The sequence below is a fragment of the Apium graveolens genome, chromosome 6 (assembly GCF_009905375.1).
Source record: "Apium graveolens cultivar Ventura chromosome 6, ASM990537v1, whole genome shotgun sequence".
Lineage (NCBI taxonomy): Eukaryota > Viridiplantae > Streptophyta > Magnoliopsida > Apiales > Apiaceae > Apium > Apium graveolens.
In genome coordinates, this window is record NC_133652.1 from 155,355,028 (window position 1) to 155,375,385 (window position 20,358).

At 35.4% G+C, this 20,358-nt stretch overlaps 1 non-coding gene across 1 annotated transcript; it reads left to right on the forward strand.

Moving 5' to 3' along the window:
- Nucleotides 1-544: 544 nt before the first annotated feature.
- On the forward strand, nt 545-651 carry LOC141669753 (small nucleolar RNA R71). Its single transcript, XR_012554014.1, has one exon. It is a non-coding gene; the product is annotated as a small nucleolar RNA R71 (small nucleolar RNA).
- The last annotated feature ends 19,707 nt before the right edge of the window (nt 652-20,358 follow it).

The following is a 20,358-nucleotide window of genomic DNA, read 5'->3' on the forward strand; positions in this document are numbered from 1 at the left end:
TTGCCTTTGAGCATATTGCTGAGGTTGCTGGAATTCAGGTGGATTAAACTGTTTACTTATAGCTTGCTGATATGGTTGCTGAACAGCATTTTAGTTGTTGCCCCAGCTGAAATTGGGATGATTTCCGTTATTAGGATGATAAGTAGCTGGCACAGGCTGCTACGGTCGCTAATAATTGTTCACATATTGAACAGATTCATTAACAAGAGAACACTGATTCGTAGCATGAGAACCTGCAGAAAGCTCACAGACAATAGCTATCTGATTGACTCCATAGTTGGCTAAAGAATCGACCTTCATAGACAGCGCTTGGAGCTGCGCTGCAATAGCTGTAGCTGCATCAACTTCCAGAATACTTGCTACCTTCCCAGGAATCATCCTTTGAGTTGGGTTTTGATGCTCGTTTGCAGCCATGGTTTCAATGAGATTATAGGCCTCAGTATAGCTTTTGACCCACAAGGCGCCTCCAGCAGCTGCATCGAGCATGGGCCGAGATTGGGCCCCCAAACCATTTTAGAACCCAGTGATCACCATCCAATCAGGCATACCATGATGTGGACACTTTCTCAACATCTCCTTATAGCGCTCCCAAGCTTCGCACATAGATTCTATTGGTTGCTGCGCAAACTGAGTAAGAGCACTCCTCATAGCTCCAGTCTTGGCCATTGGATAGATTCACCAGAAACTTTTGCGCGAGATCTTCCCAAGTAGTGATGGACCCAGCTGGTAAAGAATGTAACCAGTCCTTAGCTTTATCCCTCAGAGAGAATGGGAAAAGCCTCATCTTGATAGCCTCATCAGTAACACCATTATATTTGAAAGTACTGCAGATCTTGACAAAATTCCTGATATGCACATTGGGATCTTCAGTCGCGACACCTCCAAAAGAAACAGAATTTTGCACCATCTGAATAGTGCCCGGCTTGATTTCAAAAGTATTGGCCTGAATAGCCGGATGAATGATGCTTGACTGAATGTCATCGATTTTAGGCCGAGAAAAGTCCATAAAAGCTGGATACGCTGAAATTATACGATCACCCATGATTACTGGTTCTTTCTTTTCACTTTCTTTATCCGAATCTTCAAAATCTAACTTCTCCGGAATGTCAAGAAGTGAATCTATCTCCTCTGCCATATCTAGAGTCCTCTTGCGAGTGCGAGAATGTGTTTGCATAAATGCTCGCTGGAGTACCTGAAACACAACCGGAAACAATAAGTAACAAGTCTTAATCAACGAGTCCTAATGACCACTGATGGCAAGTACATAAGCTAAACAAATTAACACCGAGTCCCCGGCAGCGGCGCCAAAAACTTGTTAGGCACAAAGCATGCGCTAATATTCACGCAAGTATACGCGTTCGCAAGTAATATAGAATGATTTCTAGTTCGTTCCCACAGAGACTCTGACTAATTATGTTCAATTAATACTTACTCACTAATGTATGATTACTTCTCAATGTCAACACAATAACACTTAAGGTTGATTAACTAATTAATAACTACTATTAACTACAAGAATTAAACACTTAAATTAACACTTAAATTAACAATATTAAACACACATGAGATCATAACTTCATTACTACTTCATTCAATAGTTATTGTTATTAACCATTAGCATGTAACGGTGATGATATTAATCGAGCAACACGAAACTGATAAAAGTCAACTTTCATTGCACAAGTACCATTCTACCAAGCATCCACAATTAAGATAGAAGTTGAATAGGAATCAATTATGTTGAGACCCTTTATGTGTACAGAATTTGACAACATAACGATTTAAGCACAAATTATTCATAATGATTACACAATGAAAGTAAAACGGTTAGAGTTACCCACTAAACATGCATACAATACATGAACCTATGCTAGTATTGTGACGGCCTCAACCCCGGGGTCAGGAGTTGACGTCACCAACAACAATAATAATAAACATAATATATTCCAAATCATTAATTATACATAATCACGACCCCTTTACCAAGACCTTTTCCAGGTTTGAGTATGATTTAGGTTACAACTATTACAAAACCGACTTACAACAAATCATCCTGATGCAACTAACTTAATATAGCAACTCAATAGACCATCTATGGTCCAACACGACTACCTCAGAGGAGTCCGACATAGAAGGAGCTGGAACTCTGCCCTGACTACCGGGCAAGAATTTTATAGGCATCTGCAATACACATATAAAATATTCTGCAAGGGTGAGCAATCAATTGCTCAGTAGTACCACTATATGAATAACAATAAAACATGATTTAAAGTAAGCAGTTATAGGAACAGAGATTATAGCACACTTGCAAAACATGTAAAACATTCATAAACTGAATACTCAAAACTAGCATGCTTTCAACAAAATAATATCAATCGTGTGCTGTGTATAATTACCAGAATCAAAGCTTAGCATGCTATTTCATTTTCAAATCATCTGTCTCAGCAAGTTGGATTATTAATCAATTTCAAAACTGAATCAATCAAATCTATTGGACGTTTAACGGGTGAAGATAGCTGATCAGTCTACCCTCACCAGACAACGACTAGCGGCCATCCAGAATAAGAATGTGTTCCGGAACTTGGGAAAAGACTAGCTAGGTCTTTCCTCCACGCTGGACTAATCGATTAAATAGAATGCCGAACCCAATTAGCCACTTATGCAACCACATGCTGGGCCGCTACCGAATAACGGGCCTCTTACGCAACTCCAATAGATTAATCGAATTCCTTTTTTTTTGCCTCTTTCCGAAGTTCCACGAAATAGGTGGATCAAAACATTCTCTTTATCCAATTTCCAAAATCACTGACACCTATCTCTTTTTAAAACCATTCTGTCACAGCACACTATTCAAAACTTCCTTTCATTTTAGTCACGTTTAGAGATAGGTGTTTTCAGAAGTTACTTTTCCCCAAAACAATTTGAAAACAGTGATTTATAACTACAGGGGATACACAACTTAAAACGTTTCTGTTTCATTACGAGAATAAAACATTTAGCTATTCATACGTACTGAACCATAAAAGAATGGTCAGGGGTACTTGCCATGCAGAGCTTTACCACTATTACTGATTGACCTTGGACTAACTTGGACACTCGGCTTTATCGCCTTACTATCAGACTATCCTTGATCCGACTTCAACGTTCAGGTCCTTCGCTTGGAACCTCGTTACGCTTGTCGACTGATTATTAAGTTATTTTTTTAGTTCGACTTCACTTCTGGAGTCCTTCAACTATAACCTACAGAGCCGAAATACCCTACGTTAGACGTCTAGGTATGCTTGACATATCCTCGATACCAATTCTACCTAACAATATTCAAACCCGACTCATAATTATGTACATAATAATAACACATGCAACAAGTAGGGTTCACAATCTCGAAAAATCAGTTCGGTGTTCATTTTCAGAAAATACATACACTAGTTATTTTGTGAAATTAGGGTTATTGGATCTTGGAAAAATATTCACCACAACATACAATCAAGTTCCGCACAACATACATGTATATACTTATTTATACTCGCTCGACGTTCCAAAAATTACAGGGTATGTCCCGAATTTCTGAATTTAATTTCAAAAATTCGGGCAGCACCTCCTCTGTTTATCGACCTACCCGTCGAACAATTCGACGTCAAATCATAACAACAAACCCACAATCCAATTTACAAGTCCCAACCACCAATTCGAAACAACAACAACGATTGTATGTCACAAATTCCTAAACTCCCATTCCATTCCAGTTATTAATTATCATCCGTATTTTATAATTATTTATTTAAAATTTTAGGACTCAGAACCAAGTCATCACCGTCCATCGTCGGCTCGCCAAAGCTCATCGCCGACGGCGGTAAAACTCGCGGGTACCCGTTACATCGGGTTTCCAACGTGAATTTCTCCGATTAATATTTTCGAAATAATTTGAAAAGAAAATAAAATAAAAATTCAAGAAATCATAACAGCAATCATAGAATCAAATTAAAATCACCACACTAGTTTCGAATTACTGGCAAATAGAAGAACCAGACCACAGATACAAACATACAGATGGAAAACTAACACAGCAAAAAGAAACATAACAGCAGATAGCCACAACAGTGAAACAAACGCGCACAATGAAAACACTTGCACACGGGTCGCCGTACCGGAAGAAGCCGGCGGCAACCTAACAGGGGAGTCACCGGCAGCAGGAAACAGAGAACACGGCAAGCACACACGTTCCAATCATGTATACACATATACATACAAAATAACACACGCACACATACATGGCCAAAAAATGGCCGGAAGAAACAACGGGAAACAACACATCGGTGAACTCACTGGAACAAGAACGGAACAAAAGGGGAAAGAGAAAAGAAGGGGAGAGGAATAGAGATGGTGAGGAGAGAGAGAGAGAGAGAGAGAGAGAGAGAGAGAGACTGTAGAGAGATAGTCAAAAGACCGGGAGAGATCGAGCAAGAGGAGAAAGAAGGGGTTGAATTTCTCTTTTTTTATTATTATTATTTCTCCGAATGACAGGTGTTGCAACAGAATTGATCCACGCGCCCCTTAATTAACTAAAAATTGACACGTATCTTTCTTTCTGCTTTACTCCAAAATTTACCCAACAATTATCCATTTAAGGATATCAAGTTGCACAAAAATAGTTTTGAAAAAATTATCAAAATAATCTTAAAATGTTGGAGATATCCCGAAGTTTATAAAAACATAAATTTCATAATTTTAGAATAATTTCTGAAACGCCACCTATACCCGCTTGTATCGATTAAATGAATCAACGCGCGGTTGAAATTAATCTCGAAAATTCCCGAAATAATTTTAAAATTCCCGGAATATTTCAAACTTAAATAAATATGAGTTTCATAATTTTTGAAGAATTTCGGAATTTAATATAGATTTTACAAATAATTGCAATCAGAAAATTATACAGGGTCAAATAATTGATGAAATATTAATTTCTAAATTTTATAAAATCCCAAAAATAATTATTGTAATTATGAAACCATAAGAGCAATTTTTAGAGACATTCCAAATATTAATGCAAATAAATCTGTCCTAAAACCACGTTTACACGTAACAAAAAGACAATACAGCTCAACAAACAATTATACAAATAATCCTCATAAACCACTAACCCCCCCATAACTAATAATAAAATAATACATGGCGGACGGAACCCATACACATATTTTATTTATTTATTCACTCAATAATTACACATTTAAATATTAAAAACATACGAGTCATTATATCCTTCCCCCCTTAAAAAGATTATGTCTTCAAAATCTGATCTAACAAAACAAGTGAGGATATTTATCAAGCATATCCGACTCTAACTTCCAGGTAGACTTTTCTACTCAAAGATTTATTGAACGCATACTCACTGTGGATATAAACTCATTCTTAAGGACTCGCTCTTAAAGATCTAGGATTTAGATCGATTATTCCACGCAGAACAAATTTGGATAAGAGCCACTGATTTAGTTCGATTCAGATACTTATCGCCTTAACATGGACACGTGGAACACACACACACTATATATATATATATATTGCAACTGCGGTGACAACACCAACTCCTAGACACCTTTACCTATATTTCTTTACACCTCGAACAGTTCAACACATTTAGGACTCTACTTGTCCCTTCTATTCAAGCTTAACCAATCTCTTCCAAGGTGAAACTTTTGCCTATACCACGATCCTCATTCTATATATCCATATTCTTTTGATGCAAATCTGCTTTCTCTCTTTGTCTATCCCGAGCTGTTTCAATTCTTTTCTGAGTCAACAACACCACACTCTGGTTGTACTGAATTAGTTCAAGACTTAACAATATCTCTATTCCCGCTTTATCTCAATAGAGTGGGGACCCACGCTTATATCCATACAACACTTCGCAAAGTAGCATTCTCTTACTAATATGATAACTATTATCATAGAAAACTCAATATATGGTAGGTTATTACCGCAGTTCCCCTTTTAAATCCATCATATATACTCTCCATATATCTTATATTATCCGAATCACCTTCTCACTTTGACCCTTCATCTAAGGATGATAGGCAGTACTCATTTTCAGCTTAGTTCCAAACATTCAAACACCTCTTACTTATTCTCATTCGTCAAGGTTAGAAAGTAGTCTCATATATTCATTTCTTATCACCTTTAGGTATTCGAACTCCACCTTTCACTCTTTCCAATTCTTCTATTAATTCCTCAGTAATCTTAATCATATTCATTTCTTTTCTCATATTCAAGACATCGGTCTCTAAATGGACCTTGCTTGGTTGGTAGTTACTCAAACAACCGGGCTCCTGACCAGAACTTCATACTTTTAAGGTTTAATATACAATTGCTACTATTCAACTCTTCGCGGCATTTCTTTAGGTTTTCAACTTGGCCTTCCTTGTCATTATCCCTTACATGTGCTAGTCACGCTTATATACTTGCTTATGCCTTTGGGATCCTCATTTTATTGTTAGCTTCCATAGGTAATACTATTCGCTTCTTCTGGTAGTTAATCATTGCCCTGGTTCTTTATCAGGGTCTTGAACAGTTAATCCTTTACTCTTAGTATAAGTCTTGGCCTTGGGTGCACTAGACGTCAACCCTTTTGATGCACTACCTTTCATGCTATCTCGGGAAGTACTTCTACAATTCTTGGCAACATGCCCCACCTTGCACAGTTGTAACAGGTGACTCCTGGATTTTCCACCTTATATTCTAACGCACAATGTCCCTTTTGACTACAACTAAAACATCCAGTATTTGCCTTACACTTTCCACCATGCCTTTTACCGCATTGCTTACATTCCGATATAGGCGACTTAACCAAGTTGGCTTGATTAGAGCTGGTTGAGGCGTTACTAACTGTTTAAAGAAATCCTTTTCTTTTTGAATTCTTCACTTTTACTCTTTCCACCGTCTTTTTGAGATTCCTGGCTACATCCTTCTTGACCTGATACTTCTTCCATATCATCTATCTTTCGCTTCTTATCTTCTCTTTCTCTAGCGGCTAACTTCTGATCAAATTCAATTACTAAGGTGGCCTGAACTACAGAAGGATACGTCTTGAGTTGCAATGCCACCAGTCCACTACAAATTTCAGGCTTCAATCCTTGTTGAAATCTTCTTTCCCTCTGAGCTTCAGAGTGCACAGAGTCTGGTACAAACCTAGCCAACTCTGTGAACTTAGCCTCATACTCAGCTACACTTCTATCACCTTACTTCAGTTCTAGAAACTCAATCTCCATTTGATTCCTCACATAGTCAGGAAAATACTTTTCCAAAGATAACTCAGTAAACCTAGCCCATAGAACAGGGCCTTCTCCTTCTAACGCCCTGGTTGACTCCCACCAATAATTCGCTTCATTTTTCAAGAAATAGCTTGCATAATCAGTCTTAAGATTCTCACTTACTTGAACAAGATTGAAAGATTTCTCCATCTCTTTTAACCATGCTCCAGCAGCTACTGGATTAGGTTCACCTTTAAATTCAAGAGGGTTAACATTCTGAAAAGATTTGAAACTAGCACTTTGATTCCCTCCTTGCGGTTGCTGCTGCAACAGTAGTTGCTGCTGCTGAACCTGTTGGATTAACTACAACTGTTGTTGCTGCTGCTGGCGTAACAAATCTAGAATTTCATTTATAGTTGGATCCTCCGTAACACTACTACTTTCTTTAGACTGGGTAGCTTTCTTGGTTGACATTTTCCTGTAATATATAAATGAGTTTATTCAAAACATAACAAAATTATTTGACAAAAGGTATCACCGTTTAAATGGTGCACCTATATCAGGAAAATGCTGCCCAATCACAGTACCCAAGTCTTTAATATCGGGGTCCATTTATAAAAGAAATCTAGATTAACAGCACTAGCAATCACAACAACAATGACAGTAGCAGTATCAACAACAGTTCAGGAAAACTAGAATACTGAACATCATAGCATAGATCCTTAAGACAACAGCAACTGACCACTTCCCGTCACTATTCTATTACCACATTAACACCAATATGGTATACAATAAAACTTGGCCGGCTATAACAGCCACCAATTACACAAAGCCCACTAGTAATTCAAGTCATGCTTAAGGAATGCTAGACTCCTCTAGGCATCATGGTCCAAATTTCAACCAACCATTCCTCTAAGGATGATTTCTTATCACCCTCAAGTGATTCAACCATCACCGAGTTACCTTTCTCGAGGCTATAACTCCATTCTTAGATCCTGAACTCTCACGGTTACCATTACTCTTAAATAACACCCCGATAATAAGTTTTCCTTCTTCCTGACAGTTACTCTGACTTGCTTTCAATAACGAGGACCATCCAATCGCAAAAAATCATTATCATAGAATATTAGAGAAAATTTTTAACTCAAGGGAATCAAATAAGAAGAAACTGTGAAGAAGATATAGGTATGACTGAGAGCAACCATAAAAGTACATAAGATGGCCAGTCCTAGTACCGCACAGTTCACAATAATAACTTGGTGGCGTCCCACCAGACCCTTTTATCATATAGACAAATGGTCAATTCATATGCATTATTTGCCCCAATCAACTGATAGAATTTCCTGAGAAAAGAAGCAATGTTTAAATAGAGATTTACAAATAATGAACGAGAAAATCTGATTAATAATTGAACCAACAGAACCCTAAGTGGCTTACTCGGAGTTCTCAACTTTCTCATAAAAAAATAAGCAACTTATATGATAAGAAACAATGACTTTTGTGGCGCCCTCCAAACCCGGGTCAGAAGTGTGGGGTCCACACGCACACACACACATCTTACTTACAACCTACTTATAACAATAATAAAGATAATAATAATATGCAGTGACCCTACTTACCAACTACCACGGACCGCAACAGGTTAAAGTATGCACACAAGCCAAACACACACTTATATTACAAACCGTTCAAATCCCAACTATCCAAACTCAGAACTGAGTAATAAACATTATTACAAACTTTTACAAACTTAAATTACTCCAAAAGGTGCATACTAGCTTAACTCGATCAACCTGAACCCCTAGCTCTCGCGCTGGACTGGGGATCCTCGGTACCAACTGGTTCCTTCTTAACTGGAAAAGAACATAAACAACATCGCACAAATGAGCTAACTAGCTCATCAAGTCACAATGACAAAACTAAGAATAATGATCATCAGATAAAAATGGTTATGATATCAAGTGAACAATGGATTATGATTTAGAATTGGATATTATATTTTCATTTTAAAAACCAAGGTTAGGCTGCTGACCAGTCATGCACTAACCCTAAGTAAAGCACACAGCACTGCTCTAACTACTGGATCCAAGGCACACATTGGCCTAACTTGACCATTATATGGTCTGACCATGAATCTGGTCCACAATTTTATAAAAACAATCCAATTCTAACATAATAACAGAATAAACAGTAATAAGCAATAAACAGAATCATTAACAACATTGGACGTTCAATAATGAAATGGTTTCAATCTGCATAAGGATCAATATGGCATTTTCAAAGCTTGGATGTTAGGTAATGAAAGAATTGGATAACAAAGGAATCAATATTTCAGGGTTACCAGGAATTGGTCTTTCAAATCATAAGGTACAATGGTTTGAATATATAAGTAATTCGGTTCAGTGTTTGGTATTTAGTTTGTATGTATTTTTGGAGTAGTATCGTATGTTTATGGTTCGTATCTGGGTGTACAATAATCAATGGTTTAGAAATAATAAGGTTTACGGCTCAAGATCAATATCTGGAATCAGGATTTTGGGTTCAGTGCTTCAAAGCACTTGCTATATAAAATAGGATTATCAATTAACTACAATATATCTCGAGAAAGTTCAGAACATTTGCCTGGTATTAGCTTGCTATACTTCTCTAACTTTCAATCACAACCGTCTACTCCTAGACTATCTGTTTCCCTTTCCTAAGCCTTGCCTCTTCTGCTCACATATTATAAACATCTATCAATATTCAACTCATACGATTCTATTCGACATATACTTCTATCTACCCTTCGTTTCATCCAAATCCGATTAACAGATTGAAAGTTATACTATGACCAAGTAAACATCGAATATATAGACCGATAGTTAACCAACAAGTCATATATAGCATATAACATGTCAAATAATCAATGATATATCATTTATAATGGAGTCTCGGGTCATAATCAGGCTTTCGGGTATTTAAAATGATTTTTAAAACATTTTTCGGAATTAAAACGGGTCGTTGGATCAATTTCGGAGTAATAAACAAGGTTCGGTTGACCAAATCTGGCTTCAAAATAATTTTATAATAATTATCGAGCCTTGAAAATAATTTAAAATAATATTTTAAAGCTCGAAACTATTTTTTGGGAATTTTTAAATCATTTTTAAATAATTAAATCTAATTAAATAATTAATTAAAATCAATCAATAATTAATTAAATCAATTAATTTAATTTTTGAATTAATTGACTAATTAAACATAAATATTAACTGAAATTAATTAACTAATTAATTCAGATTTATTTTTGAATTAAAAATAATTTTTGGAATTAAAATAATAATTTTTGGAATTTTCAGTAATTAAAAACGAATTTTTAATAATTAAAATAAATAGGAAATATGATTTTTAAATAATTTATAAACATGATTCCTATTTTTGCAAATTCTGAAAAGTTCAGGGACTGAACTTCACCATCTTCAAAAGTTAAGGTACTAAACTGCAATTTCTACAGGGGTCGCCGGAAAAACTTCGGGGATGGTCAGAGAACACGTTCCCGGCATCCTCACCCCACCACAAGCTCCAGATATGATCTACAGACAACCAGGAATCTATTCATGCAATCAAAACACATCAATAACCCCAGACTTGGCCGGAAAATGGCCAAGAACATCGCTGGTTTCCGGCGAACCTACGAAAACTTCAAAATACAACTCCCTTCGATTCAGACATCCTCTGTTAACGAGCTATATACCAATCGATTGTAAATTTCATAAGGAACACAACCCACTATAAATCAACAGCGAATAACCCCTAAATCAAAAGGCCCCAAATTTCAATTGAAAACATTCATACGGGTTATAAACCCTAATTTTAAAATTCGAAGATTAAACTCAATTTTGAACATGTTATTGAACTCCAAATCATACATATGACATATGAAAATCATCAGGAAAACAAGCTCTATAACATGCAATCATCAAATCATTCAAACAATCATCCGTACAAAAATTCATATTTTTAAAAAAAATAATTCGAAAACAAACAAATTTCCAGAAAATAAACCTTGATTTCTGCAGGTATATGGTTCACAGAATCTGATAGTAAACCTCAAGACCTTTGTTTTGAGTACTCGAGCTTTTCAAACGGACTCCGGTAACACCTCTGATTGATGGTTTGATTCTCAGAAGGGTTTATGAATATAAGAATTCTCTCTGGAAATTTATATAATTACTGACTGCAAATGATTTTTGATACGAAATAAAATACGGTAAAGGCTATTTATAATTACGGAAAATTAGTATCCCGTTGGATCATTGCGGATATGAAATGGTACGTTTATTTATAAAAACTGATCCAAACGGTACCGGTTTTCGAGATAAATATCCAAATCAGTACAATTTGTACAGCGGTCTTGGTCTCAGCGTCTGGTTACACGTATTACAAGGTGATAATTGTGATAGTTTAATAAAAAGATCCCTTTTATCAAAAATACGAGTTTTATTGATTTATCGAAACGAATAATATATGGAAAATGTTGCGCCGAGACCCGCGCAGGACAAACCGTACGCCGGATCGAAAAAGTCGAAACATGGAAAATGTTCGGAATATTGCAACTAGGTTAGAAAAGAGTTATCGGAAGAGTTTCGGTTTATGAAAACGTAAAAATGGATGACGTCGGTTGGTACCCGTTTGTATAAAATAGTTTTTAAATACTCGGAAAAAGATTTTATAAAATCTATATAATTCCTATAAAATCATAAATCATCATAAAAATAATTAGGAAGATATGACAATTATCTATATTTTATTTTGGACATATAAAAATTAAAATACTCAATACTCTTACTAACTTTACCACTTTATTTCTCAATACTTTCTCTCTTTCCTCTAGAATCTCTATCGGACTCTCTACATATGACAACTCTGCATGAAGCTCTATTGGCTCATATTCTATTACATGTCTGGAGTCTGTATTATACTTCTTAAGCATTAATACGTGAAAAACATTGTGAATGTGTTCCATGTGCGGAGGTAACGCCAATTCGTAAGCTACTTTGCCAACGCGTTTTAGAATCTCAAATGGTCCGACATATCTTGGGCTCAGCTTTCCTTCCTTTCCAAATCTCGTTAGTCCCTTCCACGGTGATACTTTCAGTAATACCAAATTCCCTTCTTCGAATTCCATGTCTTTCCTTGACTGATCTACATATTTCCTTTGACGGTCTTGCGCTGCTATCAATCTCTTCTGGATAATTTCAACAACTTCCTTTTTCTGCTGTACTAATTCAGGTCCAAGTATTTTGCGTTCTCCTACTTCGTCCCAATACACTGGAGATTTGCATTTGCGTCCATAAAGGGCTTCAAAGGGTGGCATCCCAATACTGGCATGATAACTGTTGTTGTAAGAAAATTCTACCAAAGGTAAATGCTCGTCCCAACTTTGTAATATCCGGGATATATCGTGTAATTATTTTTGCTTAATATATGTGTTCATTATCTAATCTGTGAACTAATTGTTAAGTGTTAAATGCGTTTGGATGTTTGAAAATATTATTAATTGAGTATTTTAATTTTTATATGTCCAAATAAAATATAGATAATTGTCATATCTTCCTAATTATTTTTATGTTGATTTATGGATTTATAAGGATCATAAGAAATTTATAAAATCTTTTTTCGAGTATTTAAAATCTATTTTATAAAAACGGGAACTAACCAACGTCATCCGTTGTTATGTTTTTGGAACCCGAAACTCTTCCGAGAACTCCTTCCTAACGTAATTGTAATATTCCGAGCATATTCCATGTTTTGACTTTTTCGATCCGGCGTACGGTTTGTCCTGCGCGGGTCCCACCGTAACATTTTCGATACAATATTCGTTTCGGTAAATCAATAAAACTCGTATTTCGATAAACGGGAGCTTTTTATTAAACTATCCCAATTATCACCTCGTAGTACGTGTAACAGGTGCTGAGACCAAGACCGCAGTACAAATTGTACTGATTTGGATAACTGTCTCGAAAACCGATACCGTTTGGATCAGTTTTTACAAACAAACGTACCGTTTTATATCCGGAATGATCCAACGGGATACTAATTTTTCGTAAATATAAATAGCCTTTTACCGTATTTTATTTCGTATCAAAATCATTTGCAGACAGATAATTATATAATTTTCCAGAGAAAAATCTTATATTCATATAATCTTCCAAGAATCAAACCAACTTTTGGAGGTGTTATTGATCTTTGTTTGGAAAGCTCGAGTAACCGATTTGAAGGTCTTGAAAAGCTCTATCAGATTCTTTGATCTATACACCTGCAGAAATCCAGGTTTATTTTCTATATTTTTATTTATTTTCGAATTAATATTACAAAAAAATATGAATTTTTGTTCGGATGATTGTTTGTATGATTTGATGATTGCATGTTGTAGAGCTTATTTTTCTGATGATTTTGATATATTATACGTCTGATTTGGAGTTCAATAACGTGTTCAAAATTGAGTTTGATTTTCGAATTGTGAAATTAGGGTTTATAACCCGTATGAATGTTATTAATTGAAATTTGGGGGTTTCTTATTTCGGGATAGATAGATGTTGTGGTATAGTGGGTTGTGTTCTCTGTGAAATTTGCAATCCAGTCGTACAAGTTTCACAAATCAACGAGGTCTATAGAGAAGGGAGTTGTCCTTTGAAGTTTATGTCGAGTTCGCCGGAAACCGGCGGACTTCTCGGCTATTTTCTGGCCTATTCAGGGGTTGTCTTTGTGATTAAAGAGTATGGTTAGATTCCTGGTAAATTGTAGATGTAATCTGAAGTTTGTGGTGGTGGGAGGATGCCAGAGTCGAGTTCTCCGGCGAACCCCGACTGTTTTCCGGCAAGGGCTGGAAAAATTGCAGTTTAGTACCCTGACTTTTGAGAACGATGAAGTTCAGTCCCTGAACTTTTCAGAGTTTGCAAAAGTTGGATTCCTGTTTTAAAAATATTCAAAAATCATATTCCTATTTATTTTTATTATAAAAATTCGTTTTAATTTCTGAAAATTCTGAAAATTATTATTTTAATTCCAAAAATTATTTTTAATTCAAAAAAATAAATCTGAATTAATTAGTTAATTAATTTCAGTTAATTTTTAATTGATTAATTGGTCAATTAATTCGAAAATTAATTGATTAATTGATTTAATTAATTATTAATTGATTTTAATTAATTATTTAATTAGATTTAATTATTTAAAAATGATTTTAAAATCCCGAAAAATAGTTTTGAGCTTTAAAATATTAATCTAAATTATTTCCAAGGCTCGATAATTATTATAAAATTGTTTTGAAGCCAGAAGTGGCGAACCGAACCCTATTTATTACTCCGAAATCGATCCAACGACCCGTTTTAATTCCGAAAAACGTTTTAAAAATCATTTTAAGTAACCGAAAGTCTATTTATGACTCGAGACTTCTTTATAAATGAGATATCATTGATTATGTGACGTGTTATGTGTTATATGTGACTTGTTGGTTGACTGTCGGTCTGTATATTCGATGTTTACATGTTTATTGCGTAACTTCAAATCCGTTAATCGGGATTGGGTAAAACGAAGGGTAGATAGGAGTATTTATTGAATATAATCATATGAGTTGAATATTGATAGATGCTTATGATATGTGAGCAGAAGAGGCAAGACGTAGGAAAGGAAAACAGGTAGTTGAGGAGTAAGACGATTGTGATTGGAAGCGAGTGCAGTGTAGTAAGCTAATACCAGGCAAGTGTTCTGAACTTTCTCGAGATATTATAGTGATTGATAGCCCTGTTTTATATTACAAGTGCTTTGAAGCACTGAACCCTAACCATGAATCCAACTATTGATCTTGAGCCATAAACCTTATTCTTTCTAGACCATAGATTGTTGTATACCCAGATATGAACCACAAATATACGATACTACTCCACAAATACATACAAACTAAATACCATACACTGAATCGAATTACCTACATACTCAAACCATTGTATCTTATTCTTTGAAAGACCAAATCCTTGAAACTCTGAAATGTCATTTCCTTTGTTATCCAATTCTTTCCTTACCCAGCATCCAAGCTTTGAAATTACCTTATTGATCCTTACGAAGATTGAAACCCTTTCATTATTGAACACTCAATGTTGTTAATGATTCTGTTTATTGTTTATTATTGTTTATTCTGTTATTATGTTAGAATTGGATTGTTTTTATAAAATTGTGGACCAGATTCGTGGTCAGACGATATAATGGTCAAGTTAGGCCAATGTGTGCCTTGGATCCAGTAGTTAGAGCAGTGTTGTGTGCTTTGCTCGGGGTTAGTGCGTGACTGATCAACAGCCTAACCTTGGTTTTTCTTAAAATGAAACTATAATATCTAATTCTAAATCATAATCCATTGTTCACTTGACATAATAACCATGTTCACCTGATGATCATTATTCTCAGTTTTGTCATTGTGACTTGCTGAGCTAGTTAGCTCATTTGTGCGATGTTGTTTATATTTTTTTCTAGTTAAAAATGAACCAGTTGATAGCGAGGATCCCCAGTCCAGTGCGAGAGCTAGGGGTACAGGTTGATCAAGTTGAGCTAGTAGGCTTCTTTTGGGATAATTTAAGTTTGTAAAAGTTTGTAATAATGTTTAATACTCAGTTCTGAGTTTGAATAGTTAGGATTTGAACGGTTTGTAATATAAGTAGATGTGTTTGGCTTGTGTGCATACTTTAACCTGTTGCGATCCATGGTAGTTGGTAAGTAGGGTCACTGCATATTATTATTATCTTTATTATTGTTATAAGCAGGTTATAAATAAGGTGTATGTGTGGACCCCAAACTTCTAACCCAAGTTTGGAGGGCGCCACAGGTTTGGTATCAGAGCTACAGGTTATAAGTCACTGACACAAGCCTAGGTTAACGAGAATGGGTAGAGGGTTAGGATTAGAAGTAAGGAATAGAAAGATAGAACGTCGAGAGGTTGAGTACTTCGGTATAACAGGTATTAGTATGATTCACGTCGTAGGTCGAGATTCTTATATTGTGATATGATTTCAGATAGCTGTAACACCCCCAAATCCGGGGTCGGGGATCCGGGTTGTCACGAGTTCCATTTCCCTTAACAACACCCAATCTTAATAAATAATCAACTACTCTGTACTGTGACCCCACAATAAACACACACACCACAAGTTATAGTCTCAGAGATGAATATCCAAAAATAATCACAAGTCGTTTTATTCCACAATTATATGCCAATACACCTTAAACAGGTTTCTGAATAAATTTACATTTCTTTGCCATTATTACAATTCATAAATATACATAATCTGATACATCAAAAGTTGAAAGCCTAGCCTATTGGTAGTTCCTACCTCAGCTATGGCGGCATCAATGCTTCTAGAAAACTGCGGAACGCCTCCTAATCGCTTGCGAATCGGGAGCTTGGTTCTGTTCATCTTTTCTATCTGTTGTTGTGTGATGAAAGAAGAAAGCAAGGGTGAGCAGCAAGCCCACCAAAATAATATGTATAATGATTAATAGTATATGAGCCTTCTCATAGTACTCATAAAAGTCTTGGTCAAAAGAAATGAACCAAGTTTGATATCTTAATGCGATGAAGTCGCAAAATATTCAGTATATATATACATATATACTTTTCAAAATATTGGAAGTCCTCTTCCATGCATAATACACACAGAGTTCCAGTGTATAACTGTATAAAAATATCGTTGCAAGGTGATCTCATATATCTAACCTTGTTTCAACGTTTTTCTGAAAATCTTTGTCATACATAAGATAATCATTTACTAGATATAAGTTTAAAAGATGAAGTTACAAGATACCCCAATATACTTATATCTTTCCCAAATACTACTTGAACTACCACCGTTCAAGTTATAATTAGCTTCAAAAGTTCATCACATAGATGAGACTATAAGACCAGATTTGAATAGATTAAATCTTTTAAAATATCATCAAAATAAAATGAAGTTATGAGATACTTCATTTGATGTAAACATCATTTTGAAAACTCGACCCTGCCAACACTCAACAATCGCCCAACCGTAGCCTTTCTATCGAAGTGCTCTGGGTAGTGTTGCAGAAATTATCCAATTGGATGATGAACTCATTACGGGAGTTTGCCGCGCCAGGAAGACCACTTACGATGATCAGTCGTAGTAGTACAACCCCACCATTTTCTACATGTAGAGGAGAACCTGTCGGATTTACTTGTCAACCGAACACTGAACTCCTAAGGAATGGACCGCCTTAGCGGAACTTCCAGGCCATTTGGGCCAATATAATAAGGCTGGGCCGGCGCTACTCGACCACTTACGCCACTCCTAGTTCAGATGAAATCCATGACTCTGAAACGTAAAGCTCGTTTCCCCCTTTCCCCAAGTAGAAACTTGTTGATACGGCTCCACCAAGAAGTCGTACCTAGTTGAAAAGGAAAACTCACCGATATTTCCCAGGCGATGCCTGTTAATGGATTAACTTGTTCCAAGAATTTTACTTCCCGAATATTGGGTAAGTAATCAAAAACTCTTTTACCAAGACAGCAACCTTGTTGCGAATATAAAACACACCACCGAGCCGGATCCCCCAGGTTTTGAGCGAGTATTTAAATCCCCTTTTTAAAAGGAAGATCTTAAATATAAAAATAGTTTTGGGATCCGCTCTAACTTTTGAAAATCATTTTAAAGACTCGAAAACACTTTAAAGAGTGTTTGGAGTAAAACTGATTTAATGAAGTAAATCAGTCCCCAGAATATTTAGAAAATGTCTGAATATTATTATTTAAATAATATTCCCATAAAAAAATAATCTTTATAAAATAATTGAAGTAGAAGTATTTAAACTTATACTTGAAATGAATAGAAAATAATCAAAGATATACTTATACGAAAGTAATATCTTTATTTGAATAATCAAAAATAAGTTTGATTATCGACACCTTATTCTTTAATAAAATAAAGAATATATCTCAGCAAATAATCGGAGTCATAGATCCTCAAATGAATATTCAAATAATATTCAATAAATAAAATAAGCTGAGTCATAATACCTCGAATGAATATTATAAATAATATTCATTAAATAAAATAAAGGAGTCATACATCCTCAAATGAATATTCAAATAATATTCAATAAATAATGTAAAGGAGTCATACGCCTTCGAATAATATTCGAAATAATATTCAATAATAAAATAAAGTTAAAGTTATCGAATAAACCTTATTCGATTAATAGTTTTAAAAACTATATCCATATATATATATATAAATAAATATATATATATATATACTCGGGAACATCGACTCCCGGTTTAGAAATATGTTCACCTTTTATCCCCTATACTAAGGGTATACACAACTACTTGCTTATTTCTAGCATAGGTATTATGCAACTATAAGCATTGAAATCAACAGATAGATAACCAGATTACGAAATAGACATGCATATATACCATATTAGCATGCTCCAATATATCGCAAAATTTGCTAATAACAATCATGCAATATCACAAGATAATGCATATACATATATTTACATCACAACAACAGTATAACGGATAGAATACTTGCCTGAGCGACTGGGGTTACGAATGGCTCGGGACGAGTCTGGTAACCTATAAACAACAATTAAGTTGGAATTAAACCAAAGTCACTTGTAAATCTATACTTTAACTAACTTAGACTCTAACGCTTGTTTTGCGCTCACTGATTCGCTTAAGCCACTCGGGTACCCTCGGCTCCACCATTTTTAATAATTTAACCTTTACGAGTTTTAAAGCGATTCCTTCGCGAGTGTCTTACCAACTGCCTAACACACTTACCATAAATGTTTCATACATTAATTAACCCTTTTTGGTCTTTAATCTATGTTTCAAAGTAAGGCGAGGGGAAAAGTTTCGTTCGCGAAACGCCGTTACTTGAAACGGTCGTTTCTCCTAAACCGTGCATCGGAATCGAACGAACTACATATCAAAACGAAGCTCGTAATATGAACTATCTAAACATGGCAATGGTCAAAATCTAGCAGGGGGTTCTCGGGTCCTAATGTTATGCACAAAAACAGTCCAAAGAAAATCGGACGTTACGACGACTATGTTTACGCGATTACCAATGTTTAAACCATTCAAACCCATTCCAAATCAACCTCAAATCCAACCTCAAATCCATCATACAACAAACATCCATCCTTATCACATCATAACAACCCCAACAAATCCACATTAACCATTTATACTTATTCCTCACATGAACTAAAAGCTTTACTTAGGTTCTTTAACTAATTACCAAGATTTACAACTCCAACAATGCAACAAAACCAACTAATCTCTACAAACTCAACCAAACTTCAACCATTCAAGCATCATGCTTCACATATGCTATATCAAACACATTCAATCCTAATTACTCAAAACTAAAGCTAGGGTTTGTAGTTTATACCTTCCTTGGAGAGTGGAGAATCAAGAGAATGGCTTGGAATCACCTTTAAAGCCCTTATCCAAGCTTAATCTAAACAAAACTTCAAGAACACAAATTTTAGTTCTTGAAAACACTATTCACCATCTTCTTTCATGATTTATAGAAAAAGATTGGCTTGGAATTAGAAGCTTAAACTTATAGGAAGTATGTAACTATCCATGGGGAAGCTTAGATAATTACCTTGCTAAATAGTAAGTGGAGGAGCTTGGACTTTCATTTTTTAAGAAAACCACCCGAGAGCTTCATGAACAAAGCCTTGGTTGCTTTTGATTTTTGATGAAAATGATTTTTGCTTGGCTTGGTTGCTTGGTTTTTGTGCTTGCTTTAGTCAATTACCTTCTTGCCCTTGAATTTGTGTGGTTCTCATTCAACCACGCCTCCTTCCTTCCCATGTCATGCTTATATCATCCTCATGATGTCATCCTCCCTTCCTTGTCCTCTTTCTATTGGTTGGATGACATCATTCCCACTAATCCCTTTGATTAACTTCCTAATCGTTTGCCTAATGACCGCTGATCTGTTATACGGTTCGCTTAACTTTCGTTCTCGTTTATCGTTTGAAGGATCATACCCGGGATCTTATTACTTAGGTTCCCTTAACCTTTCTCAATACATTATATTCCTTTTTATGA